The sequence below is a fragment of the Macaca thibetana genome, chromosome 8, assembly GCF_024542745.1.
Source record: "Macaca thibetana thibetana isolate TM-01 chromosome 8, ASM2454274v1, whole genome shotgun sequence".
NCBI classification, from domain to species: Eukaryota; Metazoa; Chordata; class Mammalia; order Primates; family Cercopithecidae; genus Macaca; species Macaca thibetana.
Genome location: NC_065585.1, coordinates 42,764,537 through 42,792,224, shown reverse-complemented (window position 1 = coordinate 42,792,224; position 27,688 = coordinate 42,764,537). Strand labels below are relative to the sequence as shown.

The window sequence follows — 27,688 nt, the reverse complement described above, 5'->3', positions numbered from 1 at the left end:
CAGTCTTATTAGAATATTATCAATAAATAATAGTGTCATAATATTGTCATAATAATAAGTGTCAATTCACACTTGGACCATACAGATCCTTTGTCCTAGACTAAATTCTCTATACTTCCTTCTTACCCTGACCACTCCACCAACCCGGATTGTGGACAGTCTGTGTAAAAACCATTCTACAGATGTGGTTGGTCCTGTTATCTCCACTTTCTCTCCTTTCCATCAAAAGCTGAAAAAAGTGAGTAAAACTAAAACAAAAAGGAAAACAATGTACGAAACACTTCTTAACAAGTATTTACTGAATATTATGTGCAGATATGCAAATCAGTAGAGTGAAAGAATGGCTGAAGTACGGATGATGCACTGAGTTCCCCCTGAGGAAAACGTCTCCTACTCTATGTATGTAGCTATGAAAGGCAACTGTAAAAAAGAGAAAACCAAAAGACAAAGCCGAGATGAAATACAAGATGAGTATCTCCACACAAGAAAAACAGAGTAAAAGAGACTGGGTGCCAGAGCTGGGTTCATCCTAGAAGCCAGTTAGGCCCACATTTTTAGTAGAACACTATGTAACTGAAACTTTTAATAGTAACCATTAAAATAATGGAAATACAGTCTATAACTTTTGAATCAAGAGGGAGAGAAAAAAAGGAATGCAGAAAACTAACCATCTAACAGAAGAGGAAAAAAAACAGCAAAGAGACCGGGCATGGTGGCTCATGCCTGTAATCCCAGCACTTTGGGAGGCCAAGGAGTTCGAGGTCAGCCTGACCAACATGGTGGTCAGCTTGAGGTCAGGAGCTTGAGACCAGCCTGATCAACATGGTGAAACCCCATCCATACTAAAAATACAAATATTAGTCACACATGGTGGTACATGCCTGTAATCCCAGCTACTCGGGAGACTGACACAGAAGAATCACTTGAACCTGGGAGGCAGAGGCTGCAGGGAGCCGAGATCATGCCACTCCAGCCTGGGCAACAAAGCTAGACTCAAAAAAAAAAACAAAAACAGCAGCAGCAGCAAAGTAAATGGATCAAAAAATATGAAATTCAGAGAGCAGAAATAAGTCTACTTATTCAAATAGATTAATCTCACATATTACAAGTCAAAGATTAAGGGGAAAAAAGTCAGGTATCAGTAGCGAAAAAGACAGCATTAATAGGGACAGAGATTATATAATAATAAAAGGAACAAACTACAAAGAACACTGAATAATGTTCATGAATCTGAAAGTTTCTAATACCACAGCCTCAACAACATATATAACAAAAACTGGCCATTTGAGAAGCTGTCAACTCTAATGAAAAATTTAACATGCCTTTTTTTTTTTTTTTTTTGGACGTGGGATCTCCCTATGATATTGCCCAGGCTGATCTTAAATGATCCTTCCACACCTCAGACTCCCGAGTAGCTGGGACTACAGGCAAGCGCCATCACGCTCAGCAGAGAAAGTTAACATATACTTCTGTATTAGTCTGTTTTCACACTGCTATAAAGACATACCCGAGGCTGGGTAATTTATAAAGAAAAGAGGTTTTATTGACTCAGTTCTGCATGGCTGGGGAAGCCTCAGGAAACTTACAATTATGGCAGAAGGGGAACAGACACGTCTTCCATTGCAGCTAGAGAGAGAGCGAGCAAATGAGAACAGGGAAAACTGAATTATAAACCAAATGAGAACAAGGAAAACTGAATTATAAACCAGTCAGCTCTCGACTGGGCATGGTGGCTCATGCCTGTAATCCCAGCACTTTGGGAGGTCGAGGCAGGTGGATCACTTGAGGCCAGGAGTTCAAGACCAGCCTGGTCAACATGGTGAAACCCCGTTTCTATGAAAAATACAAAAATCAGCCAAGCGTGGTGGTGTGTGCCTGTAATCCCAGCTACTGGGAAGGTTCAGGCATGAGAATCTCTTGAGCCCAGGAGGCAGAGTTTGCAGTGAGCCGAGACCCTACCCCTGCACCACTCTGCCTGGGTGACAGAGCAGGACCTTGTCTCAAACAAACAAACCAAACCATCAGATCTCATGAGAACTCACTATCATGAGAACAGCATGGGGGAACTACCCCCATGATCCAATCACCTCCCATCGGGTCCCTCCCTTGACATGTGGGGATTATGGGGATCACAATTCAAGATGAGATTTGGGTGGGGACACAGCCAAGCCATATCCACTTCTTTCAGATACTGACAGTTCAAGCAGACAAAAATATCAGTAAAGGCAGAAACATTGACAAAGAACATCAACAACCTTTCTTTAACGAATATACAGAAATCCGCTCCCCAAAGTGAGGAGTCACAGATTTGTTTTTAAGGCATAAAGCACTTATCTCTGACTTCTGAATTTAACAGTTAAGTAAAACTTCCTTCAAATTATAAGAACAAATATAATTTTACCAACTTTTTATTTTTCCAAATGAGATTCAGAAAAGAACAACTACTATTACTAACATTTAAGAAAAGATGGTTTTTAAATTTTAAAAAGTCAAAAAAGAAAAAAGAGCAATCTAAAACAAAACCTTTTTCTCACTAATCATGGACTGTGAAGATTTTCTTAGAAAATGGCACCACAGCAGAGAATTGTACAATTCAATATTTCTTAACTGTTTTGATCTCAGGGAAAAGAAACATACAGATATTTCCATTTAATAGTGAGTCTCTGGTATAACAGTCTCCTTGTTTTACATTTGAGAAAACAAGTGACTACAGAGGTTAAGTGATTTACCTGTAATTACTCAGTTAAGAGGAAAAGTGGGAAAGAAGGCATGTAAGAAAACCTTCCCTCTATCCTTGCCATCATGCCACAATCTGCCACAGGTCCAATTCAATTAACAAATACTTCCTGAATGCCCCCAGTATAAGGTTTTACAAGAAATAAAATGAACTATAAAATACAGCAGGGGAGGAGGTCAGGGAGAGGAGACCAACAGAATCACCCATGGAGAGGGCTTCTCTACATACTCGGGAATACCACCCTTAATAGTGGGCCACAGTTACAGAATCCAGTGTAACCTACCCTTCAAGAAGCCTAAACTTCAGGAAAAAAGGAAAGCTGAGAACCACTGATTCAAATCCACACATCTCAAGTAGTTTATAATCTACTTGTAAAAGCAAAGTAAGTAGAAAAACATTTCAAAAAAGAAATATAACACAAGGGTAGAGGGAGACAGACACACACACACACAAAAATACACAAACCCTGATTACAGTGACTTTAGAATAATTTTTTTAAAGCCTGAAGATCAACAGAAGCCTCACAAAATTAAATCTTGAGTGAGGCTTGAGTGCACTTTGATAAGTTAGTTATTAAATGCGCATATCCTGGGATACTCATATTCAGGAGGAAAATGCAGAGTTATTGCAACGTCAATAGCAGGCTTCAAGCCTCTCCTTGAGAGCAAACAGACCACGGTCAAGAACCACAGATACAAGAGCAGAGATTATGAGAAAAGTGTGTGCGCTAAAGAGAGAATCACATTAAAACACACACACGGTACGGAGAAGTTGTATATTTAGAGAAAACAGTAATAATTTTCATGCATGTAACTTCTAGTTAAATGTATGTATATCTTAAATACCTCCTGCAATTCCACTAAGATGACAAATTTTGAAACACAAATGAATTCTAAAGTTACAAGGACAAAGAGAAAAAGGAGGCTAGTGCATTCAACAAATTTTGGAAGCTGGAAAGCCGACAGACAAGTGGTCAATGAGTTCACAACAAAACCTAAACCCTACATGGTAGGAGGAAGCCGAAAAAAAAGCCAGTTCAATTTTTAGGAATTGGAGGCATCACATTCCTCTAAAGCCTGAAGATAACGCAAAACAGGAACTGTTGGAAATGAGCATAAGGAGCAGTTAAACCCCTAGCTCTCCACCCTCTACACAGGAGACTGCTCCCCTTCCAGAAGCTAAACATTTCCTACTCAGCAAAATTCAACCAGAGTAATAATAGCCTGGGAACACACCCAGAATTGGTGTGGGAGGGAGAAGGGATGTCAGAGACCAGAAGAAAAAGTGAAAGCTGTCTGTTAAAATCAGTAATCAGCCCCCATCCCAGAATGCTTACAGTCACTCTCTTACCTGACAGGATTCCTCTTTGGGGAAACCAGTCCAAAAAGAAAAATATATATATTTAACAGAATATTTTTTAAGAAGTTGGTCTGATGGAAAACAGGGGAGAAAAGGTAAGAAAATCACCGTAGCTATGAAGGTGTCACACATTCAACCACTAGGAATTCCAAAAAGAGAAAAATGGTAAAATGGATGGGGAGAGAAAAGTATTAAAGAAATAACAAGAAAATTTCCTGAATGACAGGAGCTTCCAGAATAAAGGGACCCATGAAGTATTTGGACCCAAAATACAATGAATAAGGAAAAGACCTACATGAAGGTACGTCAGTGTGAAATTTCTCAACCAAGGGACTAAAAGAAGACCCTAAAATATCTCAGGGCATGAGGTCTTAAGGCATAGGGTTAGGGGGATGTCAAGCAGAAAGAATCAAAACAGAACTGAACTCCTCAAAAGGGATACTGGAAGTTATGAAATAATGATGCAATGCCTTCAAAATTTTGAGGAAAAATTATTCCCAACCAGAAATCATATATCTAGCCAACACAATGTACAGCCAAAAAAAATTTGGTTTCATCTTAATAAACCAAAAAAATGGCATACCAAAAACAGAGTAGGGACAAGCCTTTCTGAAAATGACACAGAACTTTTTAAACAATCAAAATGGATCCAAAATTCCTTAAAATGCCACTGAAACAGTTAAGTGAAAAAAACAAAAATCAATCCTGCCTTTTTGGATGAAGTACTGTACATAGACTCACTAGTCCAACCAACTTTACAGCAATGTTTCTCATCTTTTCCTCAAAGGTGATAGAACATTAAAGGTACTATTTGTGTTTAAAATGTATACGAGCAATTTTAATCATCTTTCAATATTTTAAAGGTTAGTATACATTAACAGAAATCATCAGGAGTGCCCTAAAAATTTGAACTGTGGCTGTGCACGATGGCTTATGCCTGTAATCCCAGCACTTAGGGAGGTCAAGGAGGGAGGAACACAGAGTCCATGGGTTTGAGACCAATGTGGGCAACATAGTGAGACCCCCGTCTCTACAAAAAACTTAAAAATTAGCTGTGCATGGTGGTACACGCCTATAGTCACAGCTACTCGGGAGGCTGACGTCAGAGTATCGCTTTTGAGCCTTGGAGGTTGAGGCTGCAGTGAGCCATGATTGTGCCACTGCACTCCACCCTGAGTGACAGAGCAAGACCTTGTCTCAAAAAAGAAAAATCTGAATTGCGTACATCAATAAGTAGAGGTAGACAACACATTGTTACAGGGTTCCTAGGCTCCATGAAGCCACTGAGAAGCCCCAAGATGCTCTAAAAGGAAGGACAGCACCATGTAAGACAGAAGGCATGAGAATATAATACCCACAATGCTTCAGTCAAGGGTGGAAGAGATGGGTAAACAGCCATAGAGCAGATGGAAGACAGGAGCTTGGGGTGAAGAAGAGCGAGGAACAGAGCAAAGACCAAAATAAAACACACACACAGACAAATTTAGGGACAAGTCTCTTTAAAAACCAAAAGAACTCTGCTGGGCTACAAAGGAGTTCCAAGTTCCACCTAAAACCAGCAAGTCTAAAAGGGCCTTGACCTTACTTCTCTAAACTCTCTTACTAGTTTGAGTTATTGGCTTGACCAGACAAGCAAGAAAAACTCTAACCACAACAATCAAGACCTAAAGGCCTGACCTTTAAACTAAATCAAGAGCTTTCATCTGAAACACCAACAAAGGGTTACTGAGTCGCTCAACACATACCAAAAAATAATTTGAAACAGCAATTCACTGGAATGATGGCAAAGGTTACTTAGACATTTGCATCAACAGGGTATTACAGCACACAATATGCTTAGTACAGAGCCTAGCACAAAACGTTAGCTGCTCCTGCTGTTTCTTCTGTTACCATTTCTGACTGAAAGAAAAACTGTTAAATGAGACTGGTAAAAAGGAATTTGGGGATGCAGAAATGCTGTTATTACAACTGCTACTTCTTATAATCAGTACCACTTTGGATGAAGAGATCACAGGTGAACCCAAATATCTATCATTACATCCCATTAAAAAATAAGCACTCTTGAAAGATATTCAAAATAGATCTCATAACTAACTCAATACCTGGACATAACTGAAGTTCATGTATAAATTGTTCTGTATTTCATATTTACTGTAAAAATAATGTGAAGCATGGAATCTATCAAATTCCTGGTTATCTCAACTTCTCCAAATTACATTTACAATTACCTCTATCCCACCCAAGTGACCTATCAAAAATACCTACAACAAGTATAATTAAGGTACCACAGTCCAGTAAGCACTTCCTCTTTTGACCTCTTCCAGAATTTCTCGGCTCTATTTCTTTTTTGAGACAGGTCTCACTATGTTGTCCAGGCTGGAGTGTAGTGGCTATTCACAGACACAATCATATACTGCACTACAGCCTCAAACTCTCAAACTCCTGGGTTCCAGTGATCCTTCCACCTCAGCCTTCCCCAGTAGCTGGGACTATAGGAACAAGCTACTGCACCCAGCTAATCCCATTCAATTTTGCAATTAATCATTTATTGGTTTGAATTGTCATCTCTGATACTGCTATTCTACCTTTTACATTTCTATTTTCCGAACTATATAGTAAGCTTACCCTTAAGGATAAGGCCTGTCACTTTTTGCACATCTAGGCATTTAGTACAAAGGAGGTACTGTGTGGATTGACTAAAGATATTAGAATATTATACAAAACCAGAGACCAACTGTTCACAAACTTTCTCACCCAAACACATAAAAGATAGAAACAATTCAGTGTTACTATGGTAATGATATAATGATTATAATATGATGTGCGTAGCCCGCCATATCACACCCTAGCATGTAAGGATGGAGAAGCAAGAGCTTCATAAATAGGTGCTGGCACACTGACTTCAAACATGAACCATTGTCCCTGTTTCAACATTCACATGGAGGCCAGGTGCAGTGACTCACATCTGTAATCTCTACACTCCAGGAGGCCAAGGCAGGTGGATCACCTGAGGTCAGGAGTTTGAGACCAGCCTGGTCAACATGGCCAGGCTGATAGAAATCCCGTCTCTACTAAAAATAAAAAAATTAGCTGGGTGTGGTGATGCACGCCTGTAATCCTAACTATCTGGGAGACTGAGGCAGGAGAATCGCTTGAACCCAGGAGGCAGAGGTTTCTGTCAGTCAATCACAGCACTGCACTTCAGCCAGGGCACCAGAGCAAGACTCCGTCTCAAAAAAAGAAAAATGAGCATGGAGACTGTCACTTTATACATGGTGTCCTCTCCCACGCAAAAGGGAAGAAAATATATGCGATAATGATCCTGTCCTCTGCCAACAGATTAAAATTTTAATAGTTTTTTTTTTAAATTAATGTAGACAAAAGCTAACAGTTAATGTACTGTTTTTAAAGGCTGGAGCACAGTCTTTTACTATGACATTTTGTTTTTATCTACAAATATTTAAAACTTTAGTTCATATAGGCCAGGCACGGTGGATCATGCCTGTAATCCCAGCACTCCGGGTGGCCGAGGCAGGCGGATCACAAGGTCAGGAGTTCGAGACCAGCCTGGCCAATATGGTGAAATCCTACCTCTACTAAAAATACAAAAATCATTCGGGTGTGGTGGAGGGCTCCTGTAGTTCCAGCTACTCTGGAGGCTGAGGCAGGAGAAATGCTTGAACCCGGGAGGCAGAGGCTGCAGTGAACCAAGATTGCGCCACTGCACTCCAGCCTGGGTGACAGAGTGAGACTCTGTCTCAAAAAAAAAAAAAAAAGACCTGTGCTCAGAGACCCACCACTACGCGGCTGTACAGCAAGAGAACCACACTATCTCCTTCAACTCAAATTTCTTCCCCAAGAACAGTGTCAGGATGTGAAATAAAACAACGTTTGGAAAACACAGTGCTTCATGCATAGTAACAATGCTAAAAATAACATTGCATTAAAACATTGCATTAAAATAACATTAAAATGTGCAAACCTCATGATTTACCTAATCAGCCTCTAAATATTATATAATTCTAGCCCAGAAACTTACGTTCTTCAATCTCCATAGGGAGACCTCCACGAAACAATAATTTACTATAATGTCAGTTTCTACCAGTGTTCCATGTAATCACACAAAGAAAACTTCTGTATCGATTATAAAACTCACAGCCCATTAGGCTTTCAAAATATCTCTAATATAAAAGATTCTCCAACATTTATGTCAAACCATGATTAAGAAAAAGTTCCTGGTCAGGGGCGGTAGCTCATGCCCGTAATCCCAGCACTCTGGGAGGCCGAAGCAGATGGATCACTTGAGCCCACGAGTTCAAGATCAGTCTGGGCAACATGGTAAAACTCGAAACTCCATCTCTACTAAAAATACAAAAATTAGCCAGGTGTGATAGCACACACCTGTAATCCCAGCTGCTCGGGAGGCTGAGGTATGAGAATCACTTGAACCTGGGAAGCAGAAGTCACAGTGAGCTGAGATCACACCACTGCACTCCAGCCCTGGCAACAGAGTGAGACTGACAAGAAAGAAAGGAAGAAAGGAAGAGAGAGAGAGAGAAAGAAAGAGAAAGAAAGAGAGAGAGAGAGAGAAAAGGAGGGAAGGAGGGAAGAAAAGCTCCTCTGTGATACACTGAGCTTTTTAACTTTTTAGCCACTGTTTCTGTCTTGGCTTCAAGAAAGCCTAAAAAATGATTCTACTTAATTTGACACTTCGCTAACATTTCTATCATCTTTCCCATCCGGAACTTCTTACTCCTTCCCCTCTGTTAGCCCTAGGCAGACCCTTAAAAACTGTCTAGTCTCACACATCCTTGTCTTATGAGTAACAAGAAGGCTTTCAGATATAAGGCCTCTTTTGATTAGAAACAAAATATGTGTATGTATAAAGCGTATGTATAAAATAAACACAGGATCTTTCTCACATTCACACAAAAGATCCTGCAACTTCTTCACATATTCGATGTAATAAAAACTGCAAAATACCCAAGAAAAATGGCACATATGACTAACAACCCCTTGAAAACTGACGACAAATAGTATCAAAATACTCCCTTAGGCACAGCTATGAAATAATAAGCCCTATTTCCAATAAACTTTACATGCAAACAGATGTGTCTTCTTCGTATTAATCATACTGGCAAGCTACACATTTATTTCAACAATAATGCCCCACACCCAAAATATTTTTGGAGTTTTCCTTTTGGAAGTGGCATTAAGGTTTATTTAGAATGCCACTGCATACCCAGTCCCCAGTACAATGCCTGACACACAGTAGGCACGTAAACTATTAAATGAATATACACAATAGTAGTATTTCCGGGCAGATGTGTCTCTGAAAATAGAAAACATTCAGTCCTAAAGCTTACTAATTAAATGGATGATGAAGCCGAGAAGTTCTTTTTCCTTTTTTTTGTATCAGAAGGGTAACATGCTGATGATGTCATAACAAGGTTTGAGGGTGGCACATCTCACATATGCATACGAAGACCCAATCATCACGCTTATAATAGACTACAAAAGGATCCTGAGTAGTTTTTATAAAATACTATTTCTTAGAAAATACACCCTGAGTCTGAGCAGAGTCATAGTAAAGCACTAACTAATCACTAACTCACATTTCAATCTTTAAGTCTCAGAAGACATCACACGTTTCACATTTCCTAAACGATGTACCTAATCAATCCCCTGACTATATGACTAATACTAGTGATGTCAAAGAAACACATTTATGTTGACTTGCCTTGTGATTCGGACCTAGATGCTTTTAGGGGGGCCTCTGTGATGGTAAACCAATTGTCGAGTTCAATAATTCTCTCTGGAAATTGTTCATTAGTAGTTATACTTCCATAATATGCATTATTCTGTCCAATGCCATAAATGTTAAGTCCTTATAGCTTGTTTTCAAATACATGGTATCAGTGTTTTCTAAAACATTCATAGTACCCAAATCTCTTTCTAAATAATTATGCTTTACTATTAATTTATCATTTTTCTTAATGATCACCATGGTTTAAAAGAAATCCATAAATTATTTGATACTTCTCCCATCAAGAGGTAGAGTCTAATTACTCTTCCTCATACATAAGCTAGCCTGACGACTTGCTTCTTGCAAAGATAATAAGGCAGAAGTGACACTGCAAAACTTCTAAGGCTAGGTCATAAAAAGGAATTCCAGCCTGGTTTTATTTCTTGGGATGCATGCCTTAACATGGTAGCCCTGGCTACCATGTTAAGGACTCTGGCTAATCGAAGTCTCCATGTTAAAGAAACTACACAGATAGAGGTGCCTAAGGAATCCCAGCTGTTGCAGACCCCAGTTGTTTGAGTCCTTAAACGAAGAAGCCTTCTAGATGACTCCAGCGTTTGACTGCAACTGCATGAGAAACACAGAGTAAGAACCACCTAGCAAGTACTGTCAATTCCCAGAAGTGTGAGATAATAATAATATATGATTGTTGTTTTACCCATTAAGTTTGGGTTGGTTTACTGCCCAGCAATAAAAAATCAGGATGATGAACAAAGAGAGAACTTCAATATTTTCTCGGGCCCTGGCTCCATTAGTGTATGACTAAAGCCTCATTTATGCTTCATCTTTACTATCTTCCTTACCATCTTCCTTCTACTGTACTACAATTTAAAAAACAAATTTTCTTCCTATTAATATTAAGGATTTTTATTTTCTTTTTTTTTGAGACGGAGTCTTGCTCTGTCACCCAGGCTGGACTGCAGTGGCACACTCTCGGCTCACTGCGAGCTCCACCTCCTGGGTTCACGCCATTCTCCTGCTTCAGCCTCCCAAGTAGCTGGGACTATAGGTGCTCACCACCACGCCTGGCTAATTTTTTGTATTTTTAGTAGACTGGGTTTCACCACGTTAGCCAGGATGGTCTCGATCTTCTGACCTCGTGATCCACCCGCCTCGGCCTCCAAAAGTGTTGGGATTATAGGCATGAGCCACCGCACCCGGCCAAGAAGGATTATTTTTTAAAACACATAAAAACTTTCTATTAATTTATACCTATGAACTTCCTTCAACATTTATTTCAAATACTTATTTACAAATCTATTTAACCATAGACTCATCTGAGTAGTACATTTGCTCAAAATAAAAGACAATCCTTTTTTTTTTTTTTTTTTTTTTTTGAGACCGAGTCTCGCTCTGTCACCTAGGCTCTCTGTCACCTAGGCTCGCATGCAGTGGTGCGATCTTGGCTCACTGCAAGCTCCACCTCCCAGGTTCACGCTATTCTCCTGCCTCAGCCTCCCAAGTAGCTGGGACTACAGGCGCCTGCCACCACACCCGGCTAATTTTTTGTATTTTTAATAGAGACGGGGTTTCACCGTGTTAGCCAGGATGGTCTCAGTCTCCTGACCTGGTGATTCACCCGCCTCGGCCTCCCAAAGTGCTGGGATTACAGGCGTGAGCCACCGTGCCCGGTCAAAGCCAATCCTTATGTAGTATCAAGAAGCAACACTTTGGGCCGGGCATGGTGGCTCAGGCCTGTAATCCCAGTACTTTGGGAGGCTGAGGTGGGTGGATCACTTGAGGTCAGGAGTTCAAGACCAACCAGTCAACATGGTGAAACCCCGTCTCTACTAAAAACACACAAATTAACCTAGCGTGGTGGCAGGCGCCTGTAATCCCAGCTACTCGGGAGGCTGCGCTGAGATCGTGCCAATGCACTCCAGCCTCGGCAACAGCGAGACTCCAGCTCAAAAAAAAACAAAAAAAGTCACACTTTTATATATACAACTGACAGGCCAACTCTCAACAATCACACCCGGTAACGAATACTGATAGAAATGTTATTTCCTCGTCCCTGCAATCAGGAGACTGCATAAGGAAACAAAAGTTGACAAACCCAAAACCCTCACCAACCATTAATCTCTTAGTAAAATGGTCTCCAAACATCCCTGTAAATGTAACAAGTGCACAAACTGGCCTATCGCTTCCACATCTTTTGAAGCTAAGCCACTGCTAGTCACAGGCTGTTAAATCTGACAATACCATGTAGTCCGATGCAAAATATTTGCAAAATGAAATTGCCAATCGCAAAAGCTACAAGACTTCATGAGGTCTAGAGAAAGCAATGCTGAGAAATTCAACAAAACGTACATACACGTCAGTGGCAAACAAACATATACACAGACCAATTAAAAGACAATGAATAGGCCGTACGCGGTGGCTCAAGCCTGTAATCCCAGCACTTTGGGAGGCCGAGACAGGCGGATCACGAGGTCAGGAGATCAAGACCACCCTGGCTAACACGGTGAAACCCCGTCTCTACTAAAAAATACAAAAAACTAGCCCGGCGAGGTGGCGGGCGTCTGTAGTCCCAGCTACTCGGGAGGCTGAGGCAGGAGAATGGCGTGAACCCGGGAGGTGGAGCTTGCAGTGAGCTGATATCCGGCCACTGCACTCCAGCCTGGGCGGCAGAGCGAGACTCCGTCTCAAAAAAAAAAAAGACAATGAATATCGAAGATGGGTGTGGTGGCTCACGCCTGTAATCCCAACACTTTGGGATGCCGAAGCAGGATAATCCCTGGAGCCTAAGAATTTAATATCAGCCTGGGCACCATAGTGAGACCCCATCTCTACTTGGGAGGCTGAGGTGGGAGAATCATTTCAGCCCGGGAGGTTGATGCTGCAGTGTACAGTGATGGTGCCACTGCACTCCATCCTGGGCAGCAAAGCAAGACGCTGTCTCAAAGAAAATTAAACTGAAAGTGACAATTGTACTTTAATATAGAATGTCAACATCAAATGATTACATGTAGCCCTTGGAAAAACCACAAATATGTTTGTAAAAATTACTCCACGATAAAATTCAAATGAAACCAAATGCAGCATGTGAACTTTGACTGAATTCTGGTTTAAAAATTCCCACTATTATACACAAACATTTTGAGGACAGGTGGAGAAAAATGAATATACACTGAGTATTGGATGGTATTAGGGAAGTTTTGTTAATTTCCTATAAAGTGTGATAACAGTACAGTGGTTATATAGAAAAAGGAGAAAAAGGTTCATATTTAGAAGATACAAGCACATGTATTTAAAAATGAAGTATTACAATGACTGCAACTTTCAAATAGTTCAAAGTTATTTACATACACACATATTTTGCAAATATAGCAAAATCTTAGTAAGTTAGGCAGGAATATCATCACCCTTATTCAGCCAAGAAGTTACAGAAGATCCATCTTCCTCCCTTTACAATCCTTAGGATTAAAGATTTTCTTATAAAAGGGAGGGGGAAAATATGTCAGAAGCGTTCGAACAACAGCAAATCCATCCTGAATTGTAGACGCTGGTTAAAGTAAGGCTGAGACCTACTAGGCCGCGTTCCCAGACAGTTAGGCATTCTAAGTCACAGGATGAGATAAGAGGTCAGGACAAGATACAGGCCATAAAGACCTTGCTGATAAAACAGGTAGCAGTAAAGAAGCTGGCTAAAACCCACCAAAACCGAGAGGGCAATGTGAGTGACCTCTGGTAGTCCTCACTACTACACTCCCAACAGTGCCATGACAGTTTACAAATGCCATGGCAACGTCAGGAAGTTACCCTATATGGTCTAAAATGGGGAGGAACCCTCAGTTCCTAGTAACTGCCTACTCCTTTCCCAGAAAAACTCATGAATAATCCCTATTATTAAGATCAGGAAATAACATTCTATCGGTATATGTTACCAGTATGATGGTTGACAGTTGGCCTGTCAGGTGTATTATTTACTAGGGTATATGCTACTGTTTAGCATATAATAAAGAAATAACCATAAAAATTAGCAATCAGCAGCCTTTGGGGACTGTTCTGCCTACCAACTAGCCATTCTCTTTTCCTTTACCTTTTTAATAAACTTGCTTTCACTTAAAAAAGAAAATTTACTGAACCTAGAAGGTATTATCTACCTTCTAAAAGGTTATCCAGATAATTCATTGTTTGTTCTTTCAATTCTTCTGCATGTTTGAAAATGTTTACAATAGAATACTGGAAAAAACAAAAATAAAAATCTCACTAAAACTACACAAACACACACACACACCCCAGTCAAGAATCTCCATTTAAGGAATGCCTCCTAAAGAAAATACAGAGGAAAAAAAGAAAAAGGTAAAGTTATAATGTGCTACCTTTCACCTGAACCTGGGAGGCGGAGGTTGCAATGAGCTGAGATCACGCCACTGCACCCTAGTCAGGGGGACAGAGCAAGACTCTATCTCAAAAAAAAAAAAAAAAAAGAATTATATTTCTTTTAAGAAGTTTCTAGGGCCAGGCATGGTGGCTCACACCTGTAATCCCAACACTTTGAGAGGCTAAGGAAGGCAGATCACTTGAGGCCAGGAGTTCGAGACCAACCTGGCCAGCATGGCGAAACTCCATCTCTACTAAAAATATAAAAACTAGCCGAGCATGGTGGCACATGCCTGGAGTCCCAGCTGCTCTGGAGGCTGAGGCACAAGAATTGCTTGAACCAGGAAGGCGGCGGTTGCAGTAAGCCAAGATCCTGCCACTGTACTCCAGCCTGGGCAACAGAGTGAGACTCTGTCTTTAAAAAAACAAAAAATTTCTGGAGGAAAAAATATTTTAGATGAAACTAAATCACCATTCTTTATTCAATGACTTTCATGTTCTTATTTTAGGTGAATAGTTAAATAAGCTAAAACACTTTCCTAGGAATGTATTCTTTTTCTTTTTCTTTTTCTTGTTCTTGAGACGGAGTCTCGCTCTCGCCCAGGCTGGAGTGCAGTGGCACACTCTCGGCTCACTGCAACTTCTCCCTCCCGGTTTCAAGCAATTCTCCTGCCTCAGCTTCCTGAGTAGCTGGGATTACAGTCGCGCACCACCACGCCTGGCTAATTTTTGTATTTTTAGTAGAGACAGGGTTTCACCATGTTGGTCAGGCTGGTCTCTTAACTCCTGACCTCGTGATCTGTCCGCGTTGGCCTCCCAAAGTGCTGGGATTACAGGCATGAGCCACCGCGTCTGGCCATAATTTATTCTTTTTCCATTATTAAAATAACATATATACATATGCAAAAGTATATAAAATACAAAATCATATCAAGAAATATCAAAAGTAATCAACCATAACCCAGAGGCAAGTATACCATCATTTTGTTTTAGCACTTAAGAAACTTTAGTCTTTACCACGGTTAGTATCATAGACTTTTTCACCTCTTAGATAGAAAAATACATTGTCTTTTATTCAGTTCAGTGATTCTACTGGTCTCTCCGAAAGATTTGCAGGTTTTTTCCCAACGACAGTGAGGCATTTGACCTGAATCATCCATTCAAGCTTGATCGTCCTAATTAACAATAGCAAACACCAACAACTTGGCTGGAGAGAGGTGAAGTACATTCTTTGTAGCCGTGAAATCAAGCAACTTGCCTACATGGAAAATGGAATTCACACCCCTTAGTGCACTGGTTCCACTATTCTATGCCTAACCAACTATATTACCAGTTATGGCCAATTTATGGCCTAGCACGTCATATTTACTTGATCATGATATTACCAAAGTCATTATTGAAGATAATTAACAAGATATCCTTTTCTACAAGAAAATTATTCAACTGATTTGAAACTCTATGTACACATCAGTCTAAGCATTCTGGGCTTCTTTTAGTTCCTCAAATACACAGCAGAGGGTCTTCGCATGTGCTCTTCCTTCTGCCTAGAGAGCTCTTCTAGTTCTTAACACCTTGTCCTACATCCTACAGCTCCCCCACCAACACCTCAGCCTACCTTCATTCACTATCCCGATTCTCATTTTCAACACTTCTTCAGGTAAGTATTTTCCCTGCCCAAGACTGAACTGGTGCCTCTAGTGAAGAATCCTGAACTTTCCCCTTTTACTGTACTTGTCACACGGTCCTGTAATTGTCTCTTTTCATGAACCAACCACCACCACCAGATACCCAAGACTAGAATGACAGGCACCAGACGCCCCTAAATCTTGCTGAATAATTAAACACCATTTTAATGACTTCACACACACACACACACATACACACACACGCGCACACACACACACACACGCACACACGCACACACACCCCTGTTTGGATACATATACACAAACACCGTGTATTCATATTTATAATTACATAAATACACAAACATACATATACACAGTGTGTGTTCACATTAATACATAATTACACACACACACACACACACACACACACACACACGCAGAAAAACAAGTAACTTCCTCTATCCTTTGCAAAGGAAATGCAATAAGGCTAAGTTAATGTAGGGTGGAGTCTTTGCCACTTAACTAATCACCTAAGCACTCCGGCCCTCAGTTTCGTCAGCTATAAAATAAAATCTAAAATCCTTCTTGGTGTAAAGTTTCGATGAACATCTCAAAACATTCTACTTAGCAGTGTAAAGTCACAAGGTAATATCTATTACAGTCTAATACACAGAACAATGGGTTTCCTGGAAAACAGAAGTTAAAAAGCTTCTCATTGAGCATTTGGCAGTACTAGGACCTCCTAAACAGCCTTCCCAAAAAACAAGAGCAACACCCTTAATCCATCAGAAATCAAAGGTAAACAAACATTTTCAAACTCAGGTGATATGCCATCATCAATGCGCTTTTGCTTTATCACATACTTGATAAAGCTGCACTCCAGCCTGAGCGACAGAGCGAGACTCCATGTCAAAAAACAAAATAAAATAAAGGGGGAAGGGGTGAGGAAGCAATAAAGACGACCTGGGGATGCTTTTTAAGAGCTCCTCTTCAGTTAAACTAACAGATAGCAAGAGTTTAGAAAGCTCTATTTTCTGTCCGCTACTACTAAATACCTATTAGAATAAGTACAAAAAAAGTAGAAGGGCAGGTCTGAGGCAGGAAATAAAAATCAAACCTTAAAATGGCAGAACTGGCCAACATATATCAAATATAACTCATAAAACAGTATCTATAGCTCTACAATCACACAGGTTCAAGGCTGAAATGGACTTTCAGACATTAAATATACCTCCTCATTTACAAACAAGTAAAATGAAACTCACTGCATGAAAATGACTATGTGACTGGTCAGTGGAATGACCAAGCCTCCTAACTCCAACTCTATAGTCTTTCCAGTTCTCAGAGCTCTCTTCCATAGGGCCTGTCTGTGGTAGGCACACAGTATCTTTCAGATACACAGTATCACTCTACAAATTCTGCAGGAATTGCAATACTTGATAATTAGTGTCAATATCATAAAACAAACTTTCCAAAGATAGATAAAATGTTATTACAAAACTTAACAGATATATCTAAATTCAAATTATCTATCTATCTATCTATCTATCTATATGCACTTTTTTTTTTTTTTTTCTTGAGACAGAGTCTTGCTCTGTCACCAGGCTGGACTGCAGGGTCGCGATCTAGGCTCAGTGCAACCTCCGACTCCCTGGTTCAAGCGATTCTCCTGCCTCAGCCTCCCAAGTAGCTGGGATTACAGGTACACACCACCATGCTCAGGTAATTTTTTTTGTATTTTTAGTAGAGACGGAGTTTCACCTTGTTGGCCAGGATGGTCTCGATCTCGTAACCTCGTAATCTGCCTGCCTCGGCCTCCCAAAGTGCTGCCCGACCTGGTCTCATTTTTAAGTATCTCTGTGCGAGCAGCATTTGAAGAGGCCATATAGTCAATTCCAGCCTGTGCACAATGAGCAAACAGACTCCCTGCAAGGCTCAGGTATCCTATCTTCCCTCCATCAATGCTTATAGATCAAAATTCAAGAGAACTGAAGGAAGAGGATAAACCAGTCCACAGGTCCTGCAACCTTGTCTTCAAAGTCCTTCCTACGCAACCATTAGATCCTTCTTCCCTATCACTTATATTATCAATTAGCACTTAATTCCTTCTTTACATGTCTGTCTCCTCATTAAACTGAAAGCTCCATGAGGGCAGAGGCCAGCCATCTTTGTATTCCAATGTATACACAGGTTAGCTGGCAAAGTATTTGTTGCACTGAGTTAAAGAATAAAAATCTGGCTGGGTGCAGTGGCTCACGCCTGTAATCCCAGTACTTTGGGAGGCCAAGGCAGGTGGATCAACTGAGGTCAGGAGTTCGAGATCAGTCTGGCTAATATGGCAAAACCCCATCTCTACTAAAAATACAAAAAATTAGCCAGGCATGGTGGCACGCGCCTGTAATCCCAGCTACTCGGGAGACTGAGGCAGGAGAATGGCTTGAACCCAGGAGGTGGAGGTTGCAGTAAGCCAAAATCGCCACTGCACTCCAGCCTGGGCAACAAGAGTGAAACTCTGCCACAACAACAACAACAACAAAAAGAATAAAAATCTTTTTCCCACTTTCCTTGTTCACTTATTTTCCATTCATCAACATAATTAAGTAAAAGAAATCATGGACAATCATAGATTCACAGTTCTTTCTTCCTCTGAGTCATTCTATAATACAAAAACCCTTTTCCAAATATTCCATGTTCATGGATTGGAAGAATGAGTATTGTTAAAATGTCTATACTACCCAAAGCAACCTATACATTCAATGCCATCTCTATCAAAATACCAATGACGTTCTTCACAGAAACAGAAAAAACAATCCTAAAATTTATATGGAACCACAGAAGACCCAAAATAGCCAAAGCTATCCTGAGCAAAAGAACAAAATTGGAGGAATCACATTAGCTGACTTCAAATTATACTACAGAGCTATAGTAACCAAAAAGCATGGTACTGGCATAAAAACAGACACACAGACCAATGGAACAGAAAAGAGAACCCAGAAACAAATCCATACATTTACAGTGAACTCATTTTCAACAAAGGTGCCAAGAACATACACTGGGGAAAAAACAGTCTCTTCAATAAATGGTGATGAGAAAATTGGATGTCCATATGCAGAAGAATAAAACTAGACCCCTGTTTCTCACCATACTCAGAAATCAAATCGAAATGGGTTAAACTTAAATCTAAGACCTAAAAGTTTGAAACTTCCCAAAAAAAAATTGGGGAAATTCTCCAGGACATTGGACTGGGCAAAGATTTCTTGAGTAATACCCTACAAGCACAGGCAACTAAAGCAAAAATGGACAAATGGGATCACATCAAGTTAAAAAGTTTCTGCAGGCTGAGCGCGGAGGCTCATACTAGCACTTTGGGAGGCCAAGGAAGCTGGATCACAAGGTCAGGAGTTCGAGACCACCCTAGCCAACATGGTCAAACCCTGTCTCTACTAAAAATACAAAAATTAGCTGGGCATGGTGGTGGGTGCCTGTAATTCCAGGTACTCGGGAGGCTGAGGCAGGAAAATTGCTTGAACCCAGGAGGCAGAGGTTGCAGTGAGCCAAGATCATGCCACTGCACTCCAGCCTGGGCAACAGAGCAAGATTCCATCTCAAAAAATAAAAACAAATAAATAAATAAATAAGCTTCTGCAAATTAAAGCAAACAATCCACCAAGTGAAGAGACAATACACAAAATGGGAGAAAATATTTACAACTATCCATCTGATAAGAGATTAATAATGAGAATATATAAGGAGCGCAAACAACTCTACAGGAAAAAATCTAATTAAAAATGAGCAAAAGGTCTGAATAGACATTTCTCAAAAGACATATAAATGGCAAACAGGTATATGATGAAAAAAAGCTATTCCCTACCACAACCACAAGAACATGGAAATAGGAGTTAAAAAAAGACCAAATGATCTAGCCCAACTCTCTCATTTTACAAATGAGTTGTATCATTTATTCAAGGTCGTATCATCATATGGCCAGTGTCGGATACGAAGAACAAATTCACGATCTTGCTTACTCCAACTTACATTCTATCTACCACCATATCAGCCTATCTAAAAATTTAAATCACTACATATTATCTCATCAATTTTTTTTTTTTTTTGAGACAGAGTCTCACTCTGTCGCCCAGGCTGGAGTGCAATGGCACGATCTCGGCTCACTGCAACCTCTACCTCCCAGGTTCAAGTGACTCTCCTGCCTCAGCCTCCTGAGTAGCTAGGATTACAGGCACTCACCACCACGCCCGGCTGATTTTTGTATTTTTGGTAGAGACGGGGTTTCGCCACATTGGCCGTGCTGGTCTCGAACTCCTGACCTCAGGTGATCAGCCAGCTTCGGCCTCCCAAAGTGCTGGGATTACAGGCGTGAGCCACTGTGCCCAGCCTATATCTCATCAATTTACAATCACATCTAAAAATGCAAAGTTTTCTTTAAACTTATGTCTTCTAATCTATGTTATCTTAGAATAAACCATTTTGGCTGGGTGCAGTGGCTCACACCTGTAATCCCAACACTTTGGGAGGCCAAAGGAGGTCAGGAGTTTGAGACTAGCCTGGCCAACATGGTGAAACCCCGTTTCTACTAAAAATACAAAAAATTAGCCAGGCGTGGTGGCAGGCATCTGTAGTCCAAGCTACTCGGGAGGCTAAGGCAGGAGAATTGCTTGAACCTGGGAGGTGGAGGTTGCAGTGAGCCAAGAAGGCACCACTGCACTCCAGCCTGGGCGACAGAGCAAGACTCTGTCTCAATTAAAAAAAAAAAAAAATCAAAAATGCACATGCGGAGAATGTTTCTATCTCTAGTATTCTGACATGGATGCCAAAAATATCTAGCATAATGTGTTACCACTGAAGGAAGTTGGGTGATAGATCCATGGTACCTCTCTGTACTAATTTGCATCTTCTTTTGAGTCTGTAATTATTTCAAAATAAAAGGTTAGAAAAACAAGCTAGGTGCAGTGGCACTCACCTGTAATCCTAGCTACTTGTCTGTAATCCCAGCTACTCCCAGGAAGCTGAGGCAAGAGGGTTGCTTGAGCCCAGGAGTTCAAGATCAGCCTAGGCAACACAGCAAGACTCTGTCTCAAAAAAAAAAAAAAGATACAAAAACAATACATGGCATACCCACCTGATGCCACTCCCTGAGCTTGCTAATCTACAACCTCACTCTTCTCCAAGCTTTCCCCATGAGCCAGAAAAAGTTCCAAACACTTCTCAACCCAAAGTTTCAGGATGGTTTGGTACGGCAATTGAAACACACCAGCCATCCCTGGCGTAGCACTTTTTGCACATGGGAAGAACACAAGCATTTACCCAACAAGAAAAACTAATCTAACACTGTTCTCAAACTCTGTGCAGGCAATAGCATGGAAAACATTTACACAGCCCAAACTCTACCTCTTGTACCAGTCTTTCATAGTGCTACTATCTATGGATGAGCCTCATTTCTCCCAGCTAGACTGTGACCTTACAAGCATCCAAATGCATTTTAAAAAGCTATCCTTTCAGTATCTCACAGTTGTATAGAGGACCTAGAATTTATGTAACTTAATCTAAATTTTTCCAATTTCGTGGTTAAAAAAAAAAGAAGCGAACAAAAACACACTACTCTAGCTTAAAGTCTTCTCTCTTAATTGGGAAAATTATTTCCTCGCATTTTAGTTTTACCACGCACACACACGGTGGGAGTAAAATTCAAGGAACAGAAGAGAGGAAGAGAGAGAGAGAGAGAGAAAATCAAGAACAGGAAAATATTCTATTCTCAAACAGACAAGTATAAAACCTGTAAGTCTAACGGGAAAAGGAAGGTTGGAGGCAGTGAAGAACTGGCAAGTTTGGCCCTATTTGCCATCATCAATTAATGTTAAGACAAAGAAAAGAGGTCTTTAAGCTCTGCTGCTCCTGAAGACTACACAGTGGTCTTCAAGCTTTGCTGCTCCTTATGACAGTCCATCCCATGAAATGCACTGCTTTAAATCAAGAGACCTCCTAAGTGGGAAAAGCCACCACAATCCATGATTTTACTACAATTTGATTAGGTATGTTACAATAATTTCAATTCAACTGTCAGAAAAACCTTCTACTTAAAAAAAAAAAAAAAAAAACTTAAACAAATCATGTCCCCAATCCCCAAAACATGCTATTATCTCTCAAGAATGTCTTAAAATTGATCAAAGAAAGACAAAGACTGAATCTTCATGTCAATTGAAGAAGCTTTTTACATTCCCAGAGCCCTCTGAAGAGCAGAGAGACCCTAGAGAAAAGCAAAATACCAACTGTCCTCAAGTCCCTGCCACTCCAGAGTTTCATGAAACCAGAAACATTCAGGGACGGTATGGGGTGGCTGCTAATTCCTGTACTGTACTACAGTACTGACTCCTGTCTCTGCATGCAAGTGTCACATGTACTCTTCAGCAGCTCTCAGCTCTTCAAAAGTAGCAGAAAGATGAGCAGATGCCAACAAAATCAGCCCACATGTCATCTCTGACCTACAAACCATGGCCTGCCAACCTATACTACAGGAATCACTCATTTCTGTTTCTGCATCCCCTAGGCAGTGACAGAATTCTACCAGCGATCATTTCATGTAGCAGCAATTTGGGTTCATCCTCCTATTGACAACTATAGGAGGCAAAAAAAAAAAGTACTTCCCCCAAAAAACAACTACAGAAACAAAAGGTCCCACTGCCCATACTCCCCCTACTCAATTATTCTCTAATCTACATATAATAATCAGAATACCTGATAAGCAGAAAAAACACAATCACTTAAGGAAAACATCTATGAATTTCCTGGAGATGAAGACAAGTTTAAACATCACTAGAAATATAAGCCTATTAAGAGAATGAATATTTAGCCAGGCATGGTGGCTCATGCTTGTAATCCCAGCACTTTGGGGGGCTGAGGCAGGAGAATCACTTGAGTCTCAGAGTTTGAGACCGGCCTGGGCAACATGATGAAACCCCATCTCTATGAAAAATACAAAAATTAGCCAGGTGTGGTGGCATGCACCTGTAGTCCCAGCTACTAGGGAAGCTGAGGTGCGAGGACTACTTGAGCCTGGGAGATTGAGACTGCAGTGAGCCAATACTGTGTCACTGCACTCCAGCCTGAGTGACAGAGTGAGACCTTGTTTCCAAAGAAGAAAAAGAAAGAAAAAGAAAAAGAAAGAGAGAGAGAGAGAGAATGAGAGAACAAATGTTTAAACTACACTTGCCCACAATTTCATAAAAATTGTTTGATTGGTAATGCTTCCTTAAAAGACTTAAAGTAGGGTTTGTAGAGGCAAAGGATGTTACAGAGCAATAATTGGACAAGTTCGAATTACTTCTGGACAAGAAACAAAGTCACTACTACAACATAAGAAAACAGATAATGAGCTGAAAAAAACCTAATACCCCTCTCCCCAAAGCCTTCCATATAAAACTCTGTTTTCATCATTTAGAAATTAAAATAACCCTACCATATTGTCTGTGCTTTCTTAGCTTTCTCCATCAAATTAACTTCCTAATCTCAAATTTAGCTTTTCTTTAGGCTTAAAAAACCATCTTCCTCCACTTCTCACTTCATAACAAGGAGGCTGTCACAGAAAACACCCAAATGAATTTCCATCATGCCTGTAAGTAAGAGTCTTGAAGACACAGGTAAGGCCATCTCTGGAGTTCCAGGTTGTCTGTGAGGTAGACCTGGTATCTGAATTCAAGTAAAGACCTGGAATACCTCATCATCTGAATTCTGAACAGCAGATTCATGCTGGAGCAGAGCCAGTTTCTTGAAACGGCAGGTTCTCGACACTTCTATATTACAGAAATGGGGTCTGAACTCATGGGGAAGAAAATAAAAACTTATCTACTGATCCATTCATCACAGTGCTTTGTAGACTAACCATTATCATAATCGTTATAACTAGCAATCTAGAATACAACCATTACATTTAATGGAATTCTAAAATATAATCTTTTTACATATACTAGTACGTTTTTTAATTAACACAAAAATTTGCTGTCAAGAAAAATCTAGGTTTTTATTATCAGTGGATTTTTCCTATGAAAAATATTGTAACAAATTGAAGCCAAGAAAAACTTCAGGCCAGCCACGGTGTCTCCTGCAAACCACAGTGTCGGTTAACAAACCCCTTCAGTTTGTTAACCACTACACTTGGGAGGCCAAAGTGGGAAGACAGCTTGAGGCCAAGAGTCTGAGACCAGACTGGGCAACACAGCAGGACCATGTCTCTAATTTTAAATAAATAAATAAATAAATAAGGCCAGGCACAGTGGTTCACGCCTGTAATCCCAGCACCTTGGAGAGGCTAAGACAGGATAATTGCTTGAGCCCAGGAGTTTAAGACCAGTCTGGGCAACACAGAGAGACTCCAACTCTACAAAAAATTAAACATCAGCCATGTGTGATAATGTAAGCCTGCAGTCCCAAATACCCAGGAGGCTGAGGCAGGAGGATCGCTTGAGCCCAGAAGGTCAAGGCTGCAGTGAGCCATGTTCACATCACTACACTTCAAGAGCCTGTCTCAAAAAAAAAAAAATTAAAATAATAAACAAGAAAAAAATAAAGATTAGAGAATAGCTAGAAAGAGCAAACTACCCAAATTTACATCAGCTAGAAAGCAGATTTAAAAACTGTGGTACAGTCATGAAATAAGTACTACCTTTTTTGTTTGAGACAGAGTCTCACTCTGTTGCCTAGGCTGGAGTGCAATGGCGTGATCTTGGCTCACTGCAACCTCCGCCTCCCTGGTTCAAGCAAAGAAAATACTACTTTTAATATAAAAGAAAAAAACACTACATGCTGCAACACAGATCTGTCGCAAAAGCATTGTTCTAAGCAAAAGAAAACATACATGATTCCATTTCTATGAAATTCAAAAAGGAAAAAATTACAGTGAGAGAAAGCGGAACAGTGGTTGCTAGGTAGTCAGGACCTAGGGGGACATGACTGAAAATACAAAGGGACACCAGGTAACTTTTTGGGGTGATGAAAATGTTTTGTACCTGGATTGTGGTGGTGGTTACACAACTGTACACGTTTGCCAAAATTCATCAAACTGTACACCTAAAATGGGTTAATTTTACTGATTGTAAAGTATAACTCAATAAAGATGAAAATAAGAGTCAAAGACATTTTATCAAGTGAATGATACTGTCAGAAATTTAACAAATAACAGTACTTTAGCTGTGCAAGTAACATAAATTGTATATTTACAAGTAAAATAACATTAAATATTAACACCTTCTTTAATATCCTGACAAAATGACAATGTTACAAAGCATGGTTATCTAAGAATTTATTGTATTTCTAATTTTGAAGGGGTTTGTTAACCACCACACTGATTCTCTCCAGAAAGTAGTAAGAAATATGATCTCAGAGAATAATTTCTTATAGCCAAGTCCAGTTGACTAATACCTCATCTGTCTATTAATTTATGAAAATGCTGCAAACTTTTCACATGACAATCTTATTTCTCAAAGTGAAGAATCACTTAATTTCAAGAATCCTATCTTATCATCATTATCTAACAACTACAAGAGACTGCTGACAAAATGCTGTCTTTCTGGAGGTTAAGAAGTTATAGCACTGAGGCCAGGCATGGTGGCTCACGCCTGTAATCCCAACACTTTGGGAGGCCAAGGCAGGTGGATCACCTGAGGTCAGGCATACAAGAACAGCCTGACCAACATGGTGAAACCCTGTCTCTACTAAAAATTGGCTGGGCGTGGTGGCTCACACTTGTAATCTCAGCTACTTGGGAAGCTGAGGCAGGAGAATTGCTTGAACCCGGGAGGCAGAGGTTGCAGTGAGCAGAGATCATGCCATTGCACTCCAGCCTGGGCAACAAGAGCGAAACTCCAACTCAAAAAAAAACAAAACAAAAAAAAAAAAAACAAGTTATAGCACGGAGCTTTTTTCTGAGGTGTTTTTTTTTTTTTTTTTTTTTTTTTTTTTGAGACAGAGCCTCCTTCTGTCGCCCAGGCTGGAGTGCAGTGGCGTGATCTCGGCTCACTGCAAGCTCCGCCTCCTGGGTTCACGCCATTCTCCTGCCTCAGCGTCCCAAGTAGCTGGGACTACAGGTGCCCGCCACCATGCCCGGCTAATTTTTTTTGTATTTTCAGTAGAGACGGGGTTTCACAGTGTTAGCCAGGATGGCCTAGATCTCCTGACCTCGTGATCCGCCCACCTTGGCCTCCCAAAGTGCTGGGATTACAGGCGTGAGCCACTGCGCCCGGCCAGCACTGAGCTTTAAGGAACTAAATAATTCCCCAGTGGCCCCTTCTTCTAAGGTTACAATCCAAGCAAGTTTCTCTTATTCTACGAATGTCAAATTTTTTAACATGTTAGAACCCAATCAGCTTTATTAAGTAAAATTATCAAAATTGTCAATCACAAATAAACATTGATGAGACAACAGGAAAATCTGGGCAATTCTGTTATTAAGGATTTTTCAGGTTTTTTTTTTAAAGGCTTCATATTTTGAGATATATAGTGAAGCTATAGCAAATTACCCGAGAGAGGAGAATAAATGGAGAGAGAGTTGAAATCAGATTGGTCATGAGTTGACAACTCTTGAGACTGGGTGATGGCAACATGGTTGTTCACTATATTATTCTCTCTACTCTTGTATATGCTTAAAGTTTTCCAAAATAAAAAAGCTTAAAAATAATACTCGGGAAAACTTAAAAAACAGTTCTAAAAATAAATCAACAATTCATAACCACAGTGAGCCAAGAGAAGTGGCTATTTTCATTTGACCAGAATGCCAAGGAGTCAAAATTACAGAAACATGGATGCTAACTGGAGTCTGTCTTCTTAATGAGAAATATGTGTAATATGGCCGAGCACAGTGGCTCATGCCTGTAATTCCAACACTTTGGGAGGCCTAGGTGGGCAGATCACGAGGTCAGGAGTTCGAGATCAGCCTGACCAACATGGTGAAACCCCATCTCTACTAAAAATACAAAAATTAGCCGGGCATGGTGGCTGCCACCTGTAATCCCAGCTACTCAGGAGGCTGACGCAGGAGAACTGCTTGAACCCAGGAAGCAGAGGTTGCAGTGAGCCAAGATCGCACCAATATGCTGCCACTGCACTCCAGCCTGGGCAAGAGCAAGACTCAAAAAACAAAATAAATATGTATGATAAAATTAGGGAAGCGAGATATTAAGTACATCCTCCTGCAACATAAAATTGCTCCCTTGAATATACCTTATAAGACCTACGTCCGTGTAACTCAGTCTTCAGCAATTAAATTTTCCTTTAGAGAATATTTCCTAAATAACCTAACTGTCTAATTGTTAGGGGAAAAAACTCTGACCTTTCCTAATTTCACCCATTATTCCTAGTCATATTCCTGTGTATCCTGTAATTTTCTTCACAAGTGTCTGTTTATTCCTAGTCCTATGATTCAGCCACAGATTTCCTGATTTATAAAATTGCTCTGCCTTTGTTTTGATTTTCTATTTTTGTTTGGTTATTCTATACCCTGTTGTTAATCTTACTTAAGCAAATTCATTTGAACGTATTGACTTCTTTTCCAATACAATAAATCTAGTATTGGTTTTTTATTGTCTGTTTTTGTTTTTGATATGGAGTCTCGCTCTGTCACCCAAGCTGGAGTGCAATGGCACAATCGTGGCTCACTGCAACCTCGGCCTCCCAGGTTCAAGCAATTCTCCTGCCTCAGGCTCTTGAGTAGCTACAACTACAGGCGCCCACCACCACGCCCAGTTAATTTTTGTATCTTAATAGAGATGCAGTTTCACCATGTTGGCCAGGCTGGTCTCAAACTTCTAACCTCAGATGATCCGCCCA

At 40.4% G+C, this 27,688-nt stretch overlaps 2 protein-coding genes and 1 pseudogene across 15 annotated transcripts in view; 1 reads left to right on the top strand and 2 right to left on the bottom strand.

The window, feature by feature from the left end:
- The window catches only part of BAALC (BAALC binder of MAP3K1 and KLF4), a 1,274,875-nt gene that overhangs the window by 397,787 nt on the left and 849,400 nt on the right, over nt 1-27,688 (top strand). Inside the window, exon 1 of one of the 9 annotated variants that reach the window (XM_050800749.1) lies at nt 2,061-2,064. The exons of the other annotated variants lie outside the window; for them this stretch is intronic. The gene's annotated coding sequence lies outside the window, so the exon portion shown is untranslated. Of the gene's footprint in view, nt 1-2,060; nt 2,065-27,688 lie in introns of those variants that run through there. 9 annotated transcript variants of the gene reach the window in all.
- Nucleotides 1-27,688, bottom strand: part of UBR5 (ubiquitin protein ligase E3 component n-recognin 5) — a 154,533-nt gene that overhangs the window by 121,007 nt on the left and 5,838 nt on the right. The window lies entirely within an intron of this gene.
- On the bottom strand, nt 9,510-9,619 carry LOC126961947 (uncharacterized; annotated as a pseudogene).